Below are 19,638 nucleotides of genomic sequence, written 5' to 3'. Positions count from 1 at the left end.
TGGTCAATCCTGTGAAATAAGACCAAAACTAGTGCGACAAACATAATTACATGCGTATTTATGTACATACGTTTTGGTCTAAATGAACTAGTTGGACCCTAAACGTAAAACTTTGCAAAAAAAGAACCAATTTACCCACAATTTTTCCCTTTTAATATATACCTATGTTTTCCGGGAAAGTAAAAAGTTAGTTAAAACAATTTCAAATCTAACGATCTGTTCAAAAACAAGGCTACAATTATTGACGTTGAAAAAAAATCATTCTAATTAATTAAGGAAATACTTAACGAGATATATGAGTTTATTATTTTGACGTACAACGATATTTTTTTTTTGAAATGCTAATGATATAAAGAGATAAAAAAACCACCAGTAATTAATAGAAATGTTTATAAAATAGATTAAAAAGTAGTTTCTATTCATCACAGATTACACGCTAAAGCCAGTCTAACAAATCGTTTTCCGGAATTTTTTCTCAAATCAGATATACACTTTTAAAAGTGGTAGTCGTTAAAAATAATATTAAAAAACAGCAGAGTCTTTAAATTAAAGATAAAATGGGAAGAAAAATATAGTAAAATTAAACGACCCGTTCGCATTGTAATGAGATAAGAAATAAGCAAGTAACTGTTATTGGGACGGGTCAAGGCCATTATCAATGTTATAATACAAACACGTATTATTATTACAGAATAAGATTATCTAATAATAGAAATCGGTCTTTCGCTTATGTTGTTGACACCGCAGGTCATTCAAAAATAAATAGTATTCTTTTACGTCTTCGATAATAATAAATTCGCAACACCAAATGATGTAAATCAAAGCTGTAATACATTACGCATACTTATCATACATCATTTACTTTTAAATTTACTTTTAAAATTTCTATACAATAAAAAAATTTATCATAAAAAATGAATAAAATTAAAATACTGTATAAATTTTAATTAGTAAAACGGAATATATTTTGTTAAATTTAAATTTAAGAAAGCTATTCAAACTTAAAATACGAGTATGAAAGGCAGCGAATAATAACGTCAGTTCTTAAAAGGATTTTGGTAAATAATTCCGCGAACGAATGAAGAAAACGTATCGTTTTTTCCTACTCAGCATTTTGTGCGGTTTGTTTGTTTGTACTCCCTGTAAAGTCTTAACGATTGCACTTTTTTTCTTTTTTTTTGCTTTGAAGCGACTTAATAAAACGTTATCATAATTAAATATTTATTATGCTTAAGTATATCTCCTTTAAAATATAATTAAATTTCTTGAGATTCCCTCAAAATGTCAAAACTATTTTATTAAGTACAATTATGGGTTATCAGGACGATATACGGCAAGTATCAATCATGTATACCGTTAAGTAGAAAATTAATTTGTTAACTACCTAATGTGAATGTGCAGTCTTTGCTAAAAAAAACAAATTACTTATTTAGATAAAAGAATAATATCCACCTCTACAAAACCTGATAATTCCATGTAACAACACAAAATAACGGCTTACAAAAAAGGGCCTTGTTACGTTTCTCTTACCTTTTAATAAATTACCGAAACAGTTTACAGAATCTTCCACCGATTTGTTTAAAAGTAAAACATTTTCATTTGCAGACGCAATATTACTCAGCAGATGAATCTTTAAATAAGACATAATAATTACAAAAAAAAATTAAAAATCGTGTATTTTTTACAATCCACTCAACGTGTACATAAATATATGGTAAAAATAATTTTCAATAACGTCTTCTGAATTGTGAATTATTTTTATATATTGTACCTTCACGTATTTACCCTAATATTATTTATTAAGATTATATTTTAAATAATTAATACGGACTTTAAACCCATCAATTGTTTTTAACTTATAACTTATGTTTTCATACTTTCCCGTCGAGATTATAGCGCTATAGCTCGAGAAGAAAAACTATTGTAATCGATCCAATTCGGGAAAATTCGGTTTCACCGGATCTTGACATTTTGGCACCTAAGGAATCAAAAAAACCGGATGGAAATTTTCCTATGTTAATGTTCATATGAACGTGTGTGTGTTCGGAGTTAGCCTGTAAATCATCTTTCTTATCTCCCCAAAACTACTGGTCCGACTTTTACCAAACTTGGTCAGATTACTTCGACGTATGGAGCATTGATGCCATTAAATTTTCAACTAAAAAGGTCAAGGGGATGAGACTGTAGAAGAAGGTCACGATTTCGACTAATTAAGGTCAGATTTTTCTTAGGCACATTTGTAAACGATTCAAAAATAACAATAATTACAAAAGTTTTTTGCAAAATCGCACTCCGACCCCTAAAAGGTGCTATAAACTAGAGGTTAAGCGGGCATACTGTGTCAATAGTACCCCCTGCCACCACAAGGAGCGTTAGTTTCACAGTCCGCCATCTTGGAATTTCCCTTTTTCCCTGTGGTAAATTTCCTTTTCCCTCGTCTTCTTAGAATGAGAAATTAGAAATTCCACAGGGTTGCCAACAAAATTATATTTTACACTTAAAATATTAATTATTTATTTTATTTAGTTAATATTTCAAAGGTTGGTAGTACTGACGTGCAGCTGTTCGAAGTCGTCTGTTATGTTGCGATGTCACAAGTGAGCAGTAAAATTAAATAAATTAATATTATTTAAAGTGTAAAAAAATTAACTCGGTATGGCTGTCTTGAACACGATCGCCCGGTGGACTCGGTTCCTCCTGCTTTAAGCCTCGTGGCTATACCAGTCTGCCGACAAGCAAAATTTGTTCTTTGCAAGTTGTGAAATTACATTACTTTAGTTAGTGCCGACCGTCGCCGCTAGTACCGCCATACCCGCGCGAATTAAATACGGTATACGTGGGCGCTTTAGTTTGAATTACTGAATTAAAGAAACGCAAAAATATTATATTTAAATAAAATTAAATTGTGTGTGTAAGCCGAGCATCAGGAACAACCCACAGTTGTAGGAATTTCCTGGAACTCGGCTTTAGCCGCAGACGGGAAAATCTTACAAGTGTGTTGTCAGCTTTTTTATATTTATAATTTATTTTACAATGACGTGATCTTGTATCGTATTATTATGTGCCGATCACAATAAATGATTTATCTTTTTTACTGATGTTCATGAGATACATAACACAAATATATCATATAAATCACACTTGCGACAACAGGAAAATAAATTTTTAAAAAGACAAAGTAAACGAATGATGGACGCAATTTTCTACAAGCCGATAAAAGAAAATTGTTCTGAAACTCTACAGAAAAATCAAATAATTTTTTTAATATACGAATAACAAGTTCCAAACAGTATTACATAAGAAATAATTTGTTTTTTAATACACAATTTATTTTATTTTAATAATTATAAAATTACTAAAAATATTTTTTAAAATGAGGAATTTTATTTAATAGATCACAATGTATATTAAACTAATATAAATCTAAATTTAATCATTAGAAAATACAAATTTTACCCTTAAGTACGGGAAAAATTTTTAATTCAAGTGCAGTTTTATGAGTAACATCACTAAGCAAAACAAAAAATGGATTCCTACAGCCCCGTCAACAGTAGCATTTTCGAGAGCATCTTTAATATAATTTTCAAGTTTCCTTATTCCGGTCCAATAACTCAGTATGAGGATGTACATAAGTATCTGATGTTCTATTACAACTGTAGCGCTAATTATTTCACAAACTTCCAATGCTTTAGCATGACAATTTAAAATTCCAATTAATTTTTTTTCGACAAAAAAAACGGTATAAAAATAAAAATTCTTTATTTTTATGTTTAATTTTACTTGATGTTAAATTATAATTTAACATGATGTTAAGGAACAATTTAGATCTGGAGTAACAGTACAAGGTGAAAAGATAAAGATGCTACGATTTGCTGATGATATAGTAATTCTAGCTGAGAGTAAAAAGGATTTCGAAGACACAATGAACGGCACGGATGAAGTCCTACGCAAGAACTACCGCATGAAAATAAACAAGAAGTAATGAAATGTAGTAGATATAATGTAGATGAATTGCTGAATATAAAAATATTAAGAGAAAAGATTACAAAGGTAGAAGAATTCTGTTATGTATTTGGGAAGTAGAATTACTAAAGATGGACGAAGCAGGAGCGATATGAAATGCCGAATAGCAAAAACGAAACGAGCTTTTAGACAGAAATATGATTTGCTTACATAAAACATTAATTTAAACACCAGGAAACATTTGAAAGTATATGTTTGGCGCGTAGCTTTATATGCAAGTGAAACTTGGACGATAGGAGTACCTGAGAAGAAAAGATTAGAAGCTTTTGAAATGTGGTACTATAAGGTACTATATTATAAGAGGTACTATAAGAGAAGTGTGGTACTATTTTTTTGTCACTTTATCCACCCATCAGATAAATGGATGGATAAAGTGAGAAATGAAGAGTTGCTGCGGCGAATTGATGAAGAAAGAAGCATTTGGAAAAAATATTGTTAAAAGCCACTTATTACTTATAGGCCACATATTAAGACATCCTTGAATAGTCGCTTTAATATTGGAGGGACAGTTAGAAGAAAAAATTGTGCAGTTAGGCAACGTTTGGAATATGTAAAACAGATTGTTACGGATGTAGGATGTAAGGGGTATACCGAAATGACACGACTAGCGCTAGATAGGGAATCTTGGAGAGCTGCATCAAACCAGTCAAGCGACTGAAAACAAAAAAAAATTATTTTTCAAATATAAAAAAAAAATTCTGTGACAAATTTAATTCTCAATGATGAAGTTTGATTCAAATATATAACAACGTTTTTTTTAGTTTTTAGCCGATTTATTGTGAATGTAATAATTTTAAAGGCTTTAGCAACTTTCTGAAGCATTAAAAACTTCTTCACTGAAACTGTTATGGAAAAGTCATTTAAATTCTTTTTTGAATATTCCTAACAGAATTAATTACATGACAGCCCGAAGTTTTTATTCACTAAAAATCTATTTTAGTGAATAATTTATTTATTTACTAAATTGATGTAATAAACTAATTACAAATTAATATAATTATGATAAAAATAAGTTAATTAATTAGTCTAATTTTTTTTAAATTTATTTTAAAATAACTGAAAGTTATTTTATCTAATAAAGAAAAATAGAAAGAAACAATTTTTGTTTAAAACATATTTATTGTTATCTTCAATTTTATTATTTTTATTAAATAGGTCTTGTAATTCTGAACTATAAGCTAAGTTATACCTAACCGGCATAACTTAGCTTTTTGTCCGATAAATAATTCATCGGTATATGTAAGCACAATAATCGCAGTTTAAATTTAACTGGAACTATCTGTATAGAAAAAAAAAATTGTGGGTATTTTTTTTGTAGCTATTTAGGTCAAGCGCAATGTGTTGGAAATGCGGTAATGCGTTTTTTAAATTTCATATATCTACGTCATCATAAAGAACCATATTTGGTATAGGTTGAAAACAAGAACTTGCAAATTACATATTTAAGATCTGATTTTATTTACGTCATTTGAAGGCAACAAATAATATCTAAACAGACTGCCTAGCTGACATTGAACAAGACAATGGTATAATTTATTAAAAAAAAAAAAACTCGAACCAAAAATAAAATTAAAAAATTATAATAAATTAAGGCTTGATTAAAAGATGTAAAAGAAGAAAATGGAAAATTTTTTCGAACAGCATAATTTAATCTATGACATGTGTGCCAACTTGAACATCAGACAGTTTCAGTTTATTCTATTTAACAGTTTTTCCTCTGTTGTCATTTACTTTTTTAATTATTGAACGAGCTTCATAAAAAAAGGTTGAGTAAGATTGATTTTTTTTATCAAAATCTACTTTTTTAAAAAAGTAAAGCGATTTTAACTTCCATGTTATTTTTTACTTTATTTTACAACATAAAACAAATTAAAAAATCAAAGTGTTCAGCGTTCAACATACAGTCCAGGAAAAATGCATAAACGAGTTCTTAAAGAAAGGAGATATTGGACCCCTATTTTCAACCTCTTTGCAAACATCTATGTTACAATTAACTAGAACTGCCTCAAAAATTTCAGCAGCTGATAATACCAAATACTGAAATTATTTAAACCAAGTTATTACTGTGCTATTTCAGATCACAACTAAAATAACGCTAGCAAAAATTAGCATCGACTGACCCACATTCTAGTCTACATAGCAAGGAGGAATTTGGCGGGAAATATAGATTACTATATGTTATAAATTAATTGGTAGTATGTGATATTACCACATGTGGTTGTACTGTATATAGTTTGGGGTTGTTATATGTGCGAGCATTATTGTAAGCCTGGCTAGCTCAGTCGGTAGAGCATGAGACTCTTAATCTCAGGGTCGTGGGTTCGAGCCCCACGTCGGGCGAGGTTTTTTTTATTTAGTATCATAATTTTTAATTAAAAAAGAAATTATAAAGGTTTGATGATTAGTAACGAAATATGGTGAAACGTTTACTAACAAATAAAGATAAAAATATTAATAAATAAACAAATATAATAGTAAAAACTAACAAAAGAAACACCCATTTACGAAACCCGACCCACCTCAGACGAACTTTACTAAATTATATCCACATATTTAAAATATATATAAATAATTTTTATTCTGAATGAACTATATGATTTCTTTGGTAGAATAGATTAGTCTTCTTTTTCTGTTTAGCCTCCGAAACTACTATAAGATATTACTTCAGAGGATGATATGTATCAATGTAAATGAAGTGTAGACTTGCAAAGTCTCAGGTTGACCGTTCCTACCCATTGGATTTTGGTCTAGTGGTAAACTCGTCATCGCAAATCAGCTGATTTCGAAGTCAAGAGTTCTAAGGTTCAAATCCAAGTAAAGGCAGTTACGATTCCGTAGTAAAGGCACTTACAGTTAAGGTTCCGGAGGCTAAACAGAAAAATAAAGAAGAACCACCAAAGAACATCGCTATTCACGATCTAGTACTCAAATACTTACAAAAGTATCCTTTACTAGGATTCGAACTCTCGACTTTGATTAACCTATTAGTGGCTAATACGCAATCATGTCACTTTAGTATTTATCTAAATAAAAATAAAAAAATATTTTATATCAATCAGGACATTATTGAGATCATAATATCTAATCTGTTATCAACATTTAATAATTTCGCAGAACCAGTTTTGAATAATTTTTCTGTCGTTTCCAGTAGCCATTTTGCCTGAGTAGATGACCGATGTATTTGAATACCTCTCTCCATTCTGAAATGAAGGAAGGACCTGATTAAATCTATTTTTTTTAAATATTTAAAAAAATATATTTTTTTATCATTAAATGATAAATGTTTAACAATTATTTTAAACTTAATGATAATCATTATCGAATAATACGGCCATCATCAGTACAGATCAATCGGTTATGGAGTAGATCTTAATCCATATAAAGCAGATTTTAAAATATTGTATATATAGATTTAATGTTATAGATTTTAATATCGTTAAGCAGATTTTAAAATATTAAAGTCTAACTTGGGTCGTTTTAACTTGGTTAAAATTGCAATGCCTTATTTTATCTATTTTAATAATAGGTTTACAATTGATCATGTTCCAGGACAAGGAAAAGAACAAAATTTTACAGTGCAATTTTATGGTAAAGAATTTCAAAATCTGAAATATTGATTTCTGTTCATATTCAACGTTTTATAAAATATCGAATATCAAACAAAAACAATGATTATGGATTAAATAATGAAACTGAAGCAATGGTCTTCCATCCAATATTTTTGTAGGAGTACTGGACATTTCCCTGCTATTCGTAACAGATTTTATTATTATTTTTAAATTACAATGTTATTAATGTACTGGTACTAGTAATTTTAAAATAATATTGATAATTTTTGAAGTACAAAAAATTTGAAATTTAGAATATCCTACCCGAAAATTGAGAGCATTATAATTATTTAAATCTTCAAAGTTTGAAATGATCTGAATTGCACTTACATATTATTATAATTGTAATTACCAATTAATATTAATAATTATAACTTTACTAATAATGCATAGACATAACAAAAAAAGAAACGAAATTTGGTTACATAACTTGTTCCCACCGATTCAACTTAAATTTATTTTAAATTACTGGTTCATATTACTTTTCATATACATCGATTAAAATTACCGTATTTTCAAACGAATTTTTAATAGCATTATTTTTTTATATATACCTTACAATATTTTATAATATTTTCAATCACCTCAAGACATATCATCTCTTTAATAACTCTCCATTATTTTATTAATCTTTTTTAACAATATAAATACTTGTTTAACAATATAATTTTTACGCTTTTGGTACGTACTACTCACATAACAACTATACTTTTATGAATTATGCGACCATAAATTAGGATAAAATCAATTTTTTTAAATAAATACGTATGTCTCAACTTTACTAAGGTTTTACAGCTGCAAGTACGAGTTCTGCACAGTCGAATTCATAATCTACAATCTCTCCTTTGACACAGTTACCATCATCACGCAGATTATAATACATAAAGCTGGTTTTACCGTATTCATTGAAATTCCACAATAAAATAGAAATTCTATAATATCTATTCTTCAATTAATATTCTACAATGTTCTGAACGTCAGCCGTATTTATACAACATAAATTTAAGATAACGGTTCTTAGAAAATAATTGTCGTAATTTGTTATTGTATAATTTCTATTACTTCTTGTTAACCTTTTCTTTATTTCAGGTCATCTAAAATAAATTTTTTTATCTTCCTTTAGTTTTACCTTCCATTTGACACATTCAATAACATCGAAATATTTCCTGTTCTTCATGACGTAACTTATTCCGTTATTTAATTTTTTTTTTTTTTAATGAGTAATTAACTATATAATCTAATATTAATAATAGTCTAATAGAAAAAATAATAGTATATAGTTTAATACAGTAATGTATAATCTGTAACAGATTATACATGGGTATATGATAGGAACATATTGTTCTGATAAAATTCTACGCCTGTCCTGAATTGGAGCCTGGAACTCCTTAGGAATGAAAGGCGTGAAATAAATCGTTTTACGCCTTTCTGATAATATGTAGTGAGTTTTATTAATGAACGCACAGCAAAAACTACAGAAGATAAATTGATGTAAACGTTCTTCTTACGGTGTAAATGCACGTTTGAGGGGTTAAGATGGAGTAACAATGAAATTTATTATTATTTTTTTATTTCTCGCTAACAAATGTAGAAATCAACTTGACTTTTGGTGTGTTTAATTTTCATGAGAATATTTAAAAATCAATTTCTAGATTTTTTTGAAATTCCAAGTTTATCGCTTTTTAACAAACAAAGGGTTCAAGGGTTATTCGCCAAAGAGAATTACATACGCTTAGATGTACGGTCTTGTATATCTCAAAAGATTACTGGGTCATCTTTTTTTTTTGTAACCGTAACTGCTGAGTGATACTGGTATATGATTCAAACTTTTCTACGATTTTCTGTTGCTGACAATCGCATGATGCGGTTCAAACAAAATGGAACCACGTATGCACTTCCAGAATCATTATGCACCTCTTAAGATAAATTTTTGTAGAACAGGTAACTGGCCTTCTTGTTTACCGGATTTAACAACCCCAGATTATTTTTCATCTAACAATTAAGAGCTGAAACTGAAGCCGTTAAGTCTGAATGTTTTAACCAACTTCATGGAAAAAAGTCTAGAAAGAGCGAAATTGCCGGAATTCTACCGGCTAGATAGGCGTCGCAGAGACTTTGTGAGGTAGAAAGTGGGGGTTTATTTGCGCGACGTAGTGTTCCACCAGTTGTTTAAAAAAATGTTCAAAGATTATACTTTATAGTCCATCAATCAAAATAAATTAAGAATTTAAAGGTTTGCTTTGTTTAAATGTTAAAAACCGTTTGCTTCTTTTGCGCCACCTGTATTATATATACATATATATATATATATATATATATATATAACTACAGTAGAGTCAAAAATTTATGTTTGCAATACTTTCACTTAAAAAAAAAACCTTTAATACCGTCAGTCCCTTAAAACACTAAAAACGAGTATTCAAAAAGTGATGCAACCTTATGGGAAGATGAGTAAGTTACAATAGTTGTTTAAAGTTGCCTCCATTATGCGATCCACAATTGAATACGACAGTGCATGCTCTGAAACACAAGTTGTAACATTGGTTGAGGAATTGCAGCTACATTTCGTTCAATTTCGCTGTGAAATTCCGGAATGGTGTGAGGATGAGTATTGTAAACAACAACCTAAAGGTATCCCCACAAAAAAAGTCAGGAGGGGATAAATCAGGAGAACGAGAGGACCACAACCCCTTCGAAATCGCTTGCCCATGAAAACACTGATCCAAGAAAATCACAGTGTTGTTGGCTGTATGAGCCGTAGTATTGTCCTGTTGAGACCAAGTGTACTCTGCCGGTCTGCAGGAACACTATTTGCAAATTGTTGTACCATCTGTATGTAGCACTCAGTGTTCGCTGTGCCATGAAAGAATGTCATGAAGATTCGCCTACGTGAAATTTCACACCAAACACCTACTTTTTGTCCCTGCAGAGAAGACTCCTGCAGCTTATGTGGATTTTCCGTGAATTCACGTATCCATCAAGGTGAAACAACGCCTCGTCAGACCAAAACCAGTTCTTCCGCATCTGGCGTTATGGATGACATGAACCACTGACAAAAAGCTACACGATTTCCACGGTCTTCATTCATGTCTTCAACAATTCGTGAACAACACAAATTTTCTACGGATGCGTCTTTAAACACTTACGCGATGCGTTTAGTGCGGGCACTAAAAACGGGAGACCAGACCGGCTAGATAGGCATCGCAGAGACTTGTTGGGACAAACAGAATATGCAGTTTGCAGGTCGATCAACTTTTATAATGTTGGCGTTTTGGGTCGACCACATTTGAATGCACCTGCCACATTCCCTGTCTCTTGGAACTTGCCGCACAGCCGCTTAATGGAGGACTTATTTGGTGCATCCAGGGCATACTTTTCTGTGAAGGTATTCTGGGTCTAGGCATAACTTATGTATTAAGAGACAATGAATATTCTCTAATGCATTATGTAACCCATTTTTTCTTAATTAAACCGGCAACAAAAGAAGGATATTTCCTTCTTTTGTTGCCTCCATAAGTTTGCGTCACTTTTTGAACACTCTGTATTATATGTTAATTGTAGTTACCTTTATCATTTTAAATTAAAAATACTATTACGAAAGCACATTTAATAAATTTATTTTTTAGTACTTTATAACGGATGTTTTAATTTTTCCTAAATTATTATTTGTTTTTTGTAAAAATTATAATTCTGGCGGATTTAAATGAGTTCTGGTTAATAATGAACCTGTTATATTGAAAAAGAAAAGTAAAACGTTAAAATAAGAAAAAATTATTACACCGGAAATCCTATGGTTCAATTAGGGTTTTAATAAACTAAAGATTAAATAAGCATAACAAAAAGAAATATTCTATATTTTTGAAGTATTATGAAACACTATTTTGACAAGGTTTGCACTCTTTTGTGTCTTGGACCCAAACTGCTTTAAAAATGAACCTTTTTTGGATTTAAGAGATCTCAAAACTTAGATAAATTTAAAATCCAGGCGGATAATTTAAATGATTACTCTACTTTCTCGCAGCTCGACAATAAATTATTATAATCTAAACTACGTACTATAAATTTAAAAACATTACATAAAGATACTTTAATCAGGTTAGTTACATTATATTAAAATTTACCTTATAAAAATGTAAAATAATAGTAGTAATAATTAATTACAGTGTACGTATTATTGTACTATAATTATAATTTCGTATGTTACATTATAGCCAACACTGTATTATAGACCTATTACATAATAAAGCAAATCTTTCCGCAGTTATTTTTCTTTTTGTTCTTTTTTTAACTCATCACTACTATAATCATTACCATCAAGATTAAACACATACAAATTATGTTAAAAGAAATTTGTTAACTAAAAAAAAAAAAACTTTCTTTATTTTCAGTTTTTTTTATTCTCATAATAATAAAACATAGATTGCATTGACTTACACCAAAATTATGAAGTATTACTAAAAATATTTTTTTTTCTTTCTGTTGCAATTTAAAATAGAAAAAGAATATAATATAAAAAATGTCGTAATATAAGCGGTATCAAAAAATGTTATATTAGAAATTATTTTCATACTAAACTTATCTTAGTACATAATATTATACCTTTAATAAATTATAATTCATTATCTTTGATTAAATTAGTATAGTTTTCAAGTTTATGTTGAAAATTTGCGGTTTTTTAATATTTTATTTTAGTATTATATATGAAAGGATGCATTTCGTTATACGCGTAAACAGACTAGTTGCAATGAAAACTATATGCACGACTTCATTAATTAATTAATGGTTTCAAGAATTTTGTTTCTTTATTATTATTATTATTATTAACGTATAAAAAAGTCTATGACGCTTATATTGGTTTCATGAAAATAAAATTAGAGTATTAGGCAACAATATGCCACATGATGAATATAAAACTCATGTAAAATTAGGTATGATGTAATTTTCTTCCAACATAAAAAAAAATTAAAAAGATTTTAGGTTGATTTAAATGTTCAAAAAAAATGTTCATAATGACGTAATTTCATAATAATAATTTTACATTTACATTTACATTTGCAAGTATCTTACAGTCTTAAGATTAAATTTGTAAACTAAAACTTAATTACAGTCGCTTTAAGGTTACGTATAAAACACTTTTTTAGCAAAAGTGCTACAAAATAAAAATCATAATCGTTCTTGAAACCCCGGAATTCTTTTTCGGACACCCGGTATATATATATATATATATATATATATATATATGTGTGTACGTATAGACGTATGTGTTAATAAAACGTTTTTTTTTATAGATAAGCCACGAAAAAAATTCATAATATTTTAAATATCGTTTTGCTTATCTAAGCAACTCCGTCGAGGGGTGTTAGCGACTACGTAATTTGTAGAGATCGCGTCTCGGTCAATAATCAAATTATACTAATTTCATTATAATCCATCAGTAACTTTTATCCATCATCTGCAACTTCATGTACGAATAAATAAATAATTTTATTATTTTAAGCGACAATGACGCATACGAATGATCTTTTTGCAATGTATTACAATTATTTCCTAATTTTAACAGATATTTTCCATTAATTTTTCAATAAATAAATGTTTCTTTTTCTCATAAATATTCCGGAACTCTTCAAACACCCTGTGCAGCTTTCTGAATTCGGGAACCGTAGGCAGCCGCGTCCCTTGTTCATGACGTGATAAGGAGCTGTAGTCTTTAACAAATTCAGGCCGACCATACTTGAAACGTGTGGTTAATTGAAACTCAACCGCTAAAGAACACCGATATCCACGGATCTAGTATTCAAATCCAAAAAAACACAACTATCTTTACCAGGATCGAAGCTGAGAACTGTCGACTTCAAAATCGATAATGCTCTGTTTATGTGTGTATATTCTTTTTCGGACAACCGGAAATATATTTATATATATTTGTACCTATAAAGCAACCTGTCCTGACTGACTCGGCTGATTCATCAATGTTCAGCTAAAACTATTAAAGATAAATTCATGAAAATTTATATACATGTTCTTACAGTGTAAGTGCACTAAGGAAGGATTTTTTGATGTTCCTAATTTAAAAGGTTAAAATGGAGTAACAATGAAATTTATTATTTTTTTTTTTTTTAATTTCTCGGTGAGAAATAAATGTATAAACTTGGTTTTTGGTGTGTTTAATCTTCATTTAAATCTCTAAAAATCAATTTCTAGATTTTTGGAATTCCAAGTTTAAAGGGTTAACAAGTATTTTAAATTTTGTTTTTGAAATCCGGCTATTTTTTTTTTTTTTAATTTCACGGTAATAAATAAAAAAATCAACTTGATTTTTGATGTGTGTAATCTACATCTGAATATCTAAAACCCAATTTCTAGATTTTGAAGGTAGAATTTTTCGAAATTCGACCTTGAAAAGTAAAAGTCGACATTGAAAAGTAAAAAAAAAAAACCTGAACGATTGTAAGTTTTCCTCATTTCCGATTAATATATTCAGTATTTGGGCCTGCAAATACTCTTCAAATAAATATCTAAAAACCATTTTCGATTTTTTTAATTTCAAGTTTTTAAGGGTTGCTACGGTGTACAACGCGGCGGCTCAACCAACACAGCCATTGCCACTGTTACTGTATGTGCGACGGGATTGGCTGCACCTGCCTCCGGTTATCTGACTAAGACACATAAAAAAAATTGACTGCGTCGGAAAACGCAAGTAACCATATAGCGCGGCCAAAACCGCAACGGGGATGCTAGCATATATCTATAAATATACGCTTTAAATATATATCTATATATACGCTTGTTACAGTTACTTGTATTGATCGCCTGAGACAGCAGAATGGTACTCGAGGACAACCTAGAGGAGCAGTTAGCATTAAAAATGTTTAGGCAGGGTATCGATTTATTAAGCTCCCTCACGGGAGGGTTAGAGTAATTATCTGAGCCGATGCGTCATACATTTCCAAGATAAAATTTAACATAACATTCACCCTATAGCCCTTTAGGTAAGAACGTAATGAATTCATTTCTGGTAATAAAATCATGACTGATGTAGGTCGATAGCTAAATTCGTTGTTTAATAATATTTTAATATCTTTATTGAAAGATTTCCCTTACTTTTTTACTTTTATCCTTACTTTAACACATCATCAAAAGTAGACAGATAAACTAAAAAGGTAACAAACATTTCCTGATGATATTACTGTTTGCATATTATATTTTAGATAAGATAGTCTCGGATTCCATTACGATAAATGTCTGACTTCTTTTTAAACTATCGTTTTATCCATCACATATTCCTCAGTAAAAGACATGATTAATATCTCCAAGGTCATAATAGTAGAATGTGTATAAAAAATAAATACAATATAACTACTTACGATGAACTAACAAGAATTACGGATGATTTGACAAGAACTTGTTTGCTATCAGGGTAAAGGTCAAATCGCTGTCAATAATTCTATTATTAATTTAAATGTTTAAAAAAAAACAAATAAAATAATTAAGATAAGGAAGTTGTTAAATTATTGGACAAGTCCATGTCTTTATATAGCAGAGATTGTTAGTATATCGTTGATCAGAAGGTATAAAGAAAAAAGAAATAAGACAATTAACAAAAAAATACAGAAGATGATTTGAAAGAAAGAAAGTGTTAACAGGAAGTAAAATAAATATCAAAATAGGAAGAAGAGCTTATAGTAAATTTTGTTTACTATACAACGAATGTTGTAGAAAATGAATTACAGAATGTATTTATTCTGGACACATCCTTAGAGACAAATTAAAGAAATTCAAGAATGATTATTTAATTATAATACAAATAAATATTTATGTTAATTATCGAGATAAATTTCAAAGTAAAATTATTCTCAAAATACCATTTACAAAACGTTTAACTTAAATCTAAACCTATTTTGATTGTGATCACTAGTAGACATTGGGGTAAAAGTATTGTACAACTATTGCCGTACATTTTAATAGCTTAGCTAATGAAGCGTAAAAGATTTCCGGTTGCGTAAATAATGAAATTAAACGAAATATTTATAGGTTAAACTGTAATTTATTCAAACTTAAAAACAAGTTACTTTAATATTTTAGAGTCCGCGCACCATGTAAATTCTAGTAAAGATCTGATATGTTGTTTTAACTTTACATAACTTTTTAGGATCCTAATAAAGAAGAGACATGTTACCCGTTTGAAGAATCGTTCAAAAGAAATAAAGAACTTTATAAATAAATACTTTCGTTAATAATCAGATAAAGGATAATAAGAAATTATGCGGTCACAGGACTCTACAAAATAAAGGAGAAATTTTTACTTGATATCAAAAAAATATTAAGTAATTACTTCTCTTTTCTTTTATTTAATTATTTTTTATTTATACTGTTTCCGCTTATTAGCTTTTTACTTTTTGACGAATTAATTTTCTACTATATGATTAATTTAATTAATATACCATGCACCGACTAGATTTCTTGGTATTAAAAAAAAAAGTAATGAATATCTAGCATTATTATTATTAGCAGAGAAACTTTAAGAGGGATTTTTGAGTACCATTTTTACATAATAAAAAATATTTATATTAAAATACAATAACAAATTGTAAAAAAAAAGTGTATGGAATACACAGGAATCAGATAAAAAAATATCGATAACGGTAAATGTTCGTTATAAAATTAAGTAAATAAATGCTCTTGATTTCTTAAATATTTTTTTGAATAACTCAGGAATTATTTACGAATTTTATTCCAGAAAAAAATTGATCAACATCCACTTTTTAACCAGTTTTTATAATAAAAATACTCACTGGTGGAATTTCTAATTAGTTAATTACTATAACATAGAATTACAAACATAATAATATAACATAGAATTTCGATTAAAAAAAAAATTTTCAACTTTAAACAGGCCCCATCACTTTGTTTAGTATATAATTAGTACCTTGTAGGCAACCACTTACATAACAATTTACAGGTGTTGAAAATTATGTCCATCAATTTCGGAATTACGTAAAAACAATGCACATGTCCATTTTCCTTAGTATTCTTGTTAGCTATACCCAAGTCAGTCTATTTTCTGGACGCCATTGGTAATCTTTATCTTCAATTCCTGCAGGATGTGTGGATTGTTCCTACACACAATTTCTTTTAAGTAATCCCACAGAAAGAAGTTTGGACTAGTCAAATCAGTGGATGTTGGTGGCCTCAATCCTTTAGACGTGATTCTTCCACCGAAAAAATCCTGTAGCATCTCCATAGTAGAGCGATCTCTATGGAAAGTGGGCGCTGTCCTGTTGCAACCACCAGTCACGTTTACCTTCTTGCAATAAGGTTATGAACTATTTGATAATTTCTTCATATACGGCATCATCAAGTTTTTTTTTTCAAAAAATAAGTGTTCTGTTATTCGTAGTCTTGAAACCACACACCTTACATCTACGTTTGTGGTTGTAGGGGAAATTCAAAGAAAATGTGCGGGTTTTCTACCAGAGGTCCGGTAGTTCTGAAAATTAACGTACCTACCAAGGTGAAAGCATGCTTCATCTGTGAAAAAAAATTTGATCCAAAATGCCAATTTTCCCTTTAATCAAGTTTTTGAACAGTTTTCAGTAGTGAACCCTTTTAGCATAATCAGTATTAACTCACAGAAAACCTACATTCGACACGGATAATATTTCAGCATTCTCCTTGCTGCAAAATGGGCTAAATCTAGTGAAATCTTCTTTTCCCGCCTTAATCTCCGCAAAAATTTACGAGTAGATCTTGTAACTACCGCTTTAATGTCCTGTACGATCTGGGTCATTAAAACTGATCTGTGTCGGGTACATTTCTAGTCTAAAGAAATAAAAGTACATTTCTGGTCTAAAATAAATACTTCTGAATAACCCTTTTCACGGGTGCTTCCCTTTCAAATTTCTCCCTGAACTTTCGCCAACACACATGAGAATTTGTCTCTAAATACGTTTTCATCACGAATACAAGTTTCTTCAACAGTTAAACGCATTTTAACATACGATTATCCAACCTTGTTCAAAAGCCAATGCTCGATACAGGCGGCAATACTCCTCATATGTGCAGGCAATAAACAGTCCTCCCCAATTCAGTTCCAGTTGTACCAATATCTTCCACATTACTTTACCCATCTCACAACAATATATTCATTTTAACAAAAATTTGCATTTAGTATAAACTACTAAGTGATGGGCCTCTTTTAAATTGAACACTCTGTACTATAAGAAAATTACAAAAAGAACTTCCGTATAAGATAATAAAATTAAAAAGTTTTAAGGTCAACCTTTAATGCTGATTTTATTGAACGACTTCATTGCTAATAAATAAAAAAAATAAAAAAAAGCGAAGTAATTGCTGATTTTTTTTTAATTTATAATTTAAACAAAAATATGTTTAAACAAAACTAAAAAACAACATGTTTAAAATACCTAAATACTAATAAGATAATAAAAAAATATATATAAAAATAAATACTGTTAGATAATGTACCATTAGTCAAACAGACATTTTTCATTATATTTTAATACAAACGTAATAAAATAGTTCAAATAAAATCGGCTGAATAATGGCTTAAAACATTTATTTTTTTCATTTCATTATTTATTTGACAAACATTATCGATGCACTTAAAAGGATTATGATTAGTCATGATGTACGTTAAAATTCCTTCTCTTTTTATTACTTGTTAATTAGTTTACTTAACTCGTCTTGCATAATAAAAAAAAAGTTTTTAAAAAATTAATTGAGTACATTTATGTACTTGTAAATTTTACCCATGTATGTTTTAGTAAATTTTAAAAGTTAAATGGATAAACAGTCATTTCAACGAGCAAAACAGAATTCCCAGGAAAGCTGTTGCCTCATGAAGTAGATTTTCTAAATCGCATGATAACATAATAATGCAAAATTTAAACTTTAATTCTGACCTTATAGAATGATCCACTGTACTACTGCGGAGTTGCAGAAAAAAACAAAACATACGTGAAGTGCAATAATATCTAACACTTACGGAAATGTCCTGGAAAACGGAAGTATGTAATGGAAGCTATCTACGTTATTGTATTTATTTATTTTATTATTATGACTTAACATTCCAAGCACGTAAATTAACAACGAATATGAGATGGATGAAATGATGTGAAAAAACAAAATTCTTGTCGGGAATCTAAATGGAAACCACTTGATCTAGAAGCCAGCATACTGATCAGTATACTAACTTGCCGACCCCAAGCCAACTGGCTTTGCTAGACAACCAGTGGAATATAGAATTAAATTTACTTCTGCGTATTTTATTACTAGACTTTGACCGTTCATATTTTTGGCGGCAAGATGGAGCACCTTCTCTCTATTACCTAATTAAGGATTACCTCAGTCAAATATTTCCTGAATGGTTAGGACGCTTATGAAAAATAAGATGGTAACCTCGTTTTTGAGATTTGATGTCTTGCAATTTTTCGTTCTAAGGAATCAACAAAGACATGGAATTTTCTTGAAATTCAAATGACCTCAACCGCCTCAAGCTGTCGATTGAAAATTCAGTTGACTTTTATGAACCCATATCTCAGTTCTTGCAAAAAATTGTATGTTTCAGTGATTAAACACTGCCGTGAATCCATAATTTCAGAAAAACAATAATTTGAATACTTCCTTTTATGAGTATCAAATATACAAATCTTACTTTTTTTTTAATTGTTTCGTTATTAATAATAATTGGAGAAAATGGAATTTAGGCCATGGGTATTTATCTATATAATATAAAGTTAAGGATTCAAATTATTATATAAATAAAAATTGTATAATTATAATATTTAATCATTTAGATAAAAAATTAAGCATTGAAAATGCTTTAAACTGAGCGCAAAAAATTGACAGATTGTGATGACAACATTGATTTTTTTTTTACCGACTTTTCGAAGAAAAGTAGGATATTACTTTCGGTCGCACGGTGGGATTGAGGGATGAAAATGAATCTTCTTTACATTTTGAGGGGTGAGGAATACGAAAATACCAT

At 29.4% G+C, this 19,638-nt stretch overlaps 1 protein-coding gene and 1 non-coding gene across 3 annotated transcripts in view; one reads left to right on the top strand and one right to left on the bottom strand.

Moving 5' to 3' along the window:
* Positions 1–19,638, bottom strand: part of LOC142330105 (lipase 3-like) — a 144,014-nt gene that overhangs the window by 34,338 nt on the left and 90,038 nt on the right. The gene's annotated exons all lie outside the window — the stretch shown is intronic.
* TRNAK-CUU (transfer RNA lysine (anticodon CUU)) lies at positions 6,291–6,363 on the top strand. Its single transcript has one exon. It is a non-coding gene; the product is annotated as a tRNA-Lys (tRNA).

This window comes from Lycorma delicatula, chromosome 9 (genome assembly GCF_047948215.1).
Source record: "Lycorma delicatula isolate Av1 chromosome 9, ASM4794821v1, whole genome shotgun sequence".
Classification (NCBI taxonomy): Eukaryota; Metazoa; Arthropoda; class Insecta; order Hemiptera; family Fulgoridae; genus Lycorma; species Lycorma delicatula.
This window is presented reverse-complemented; position numbering and strand designations above follow the sequence as displayed.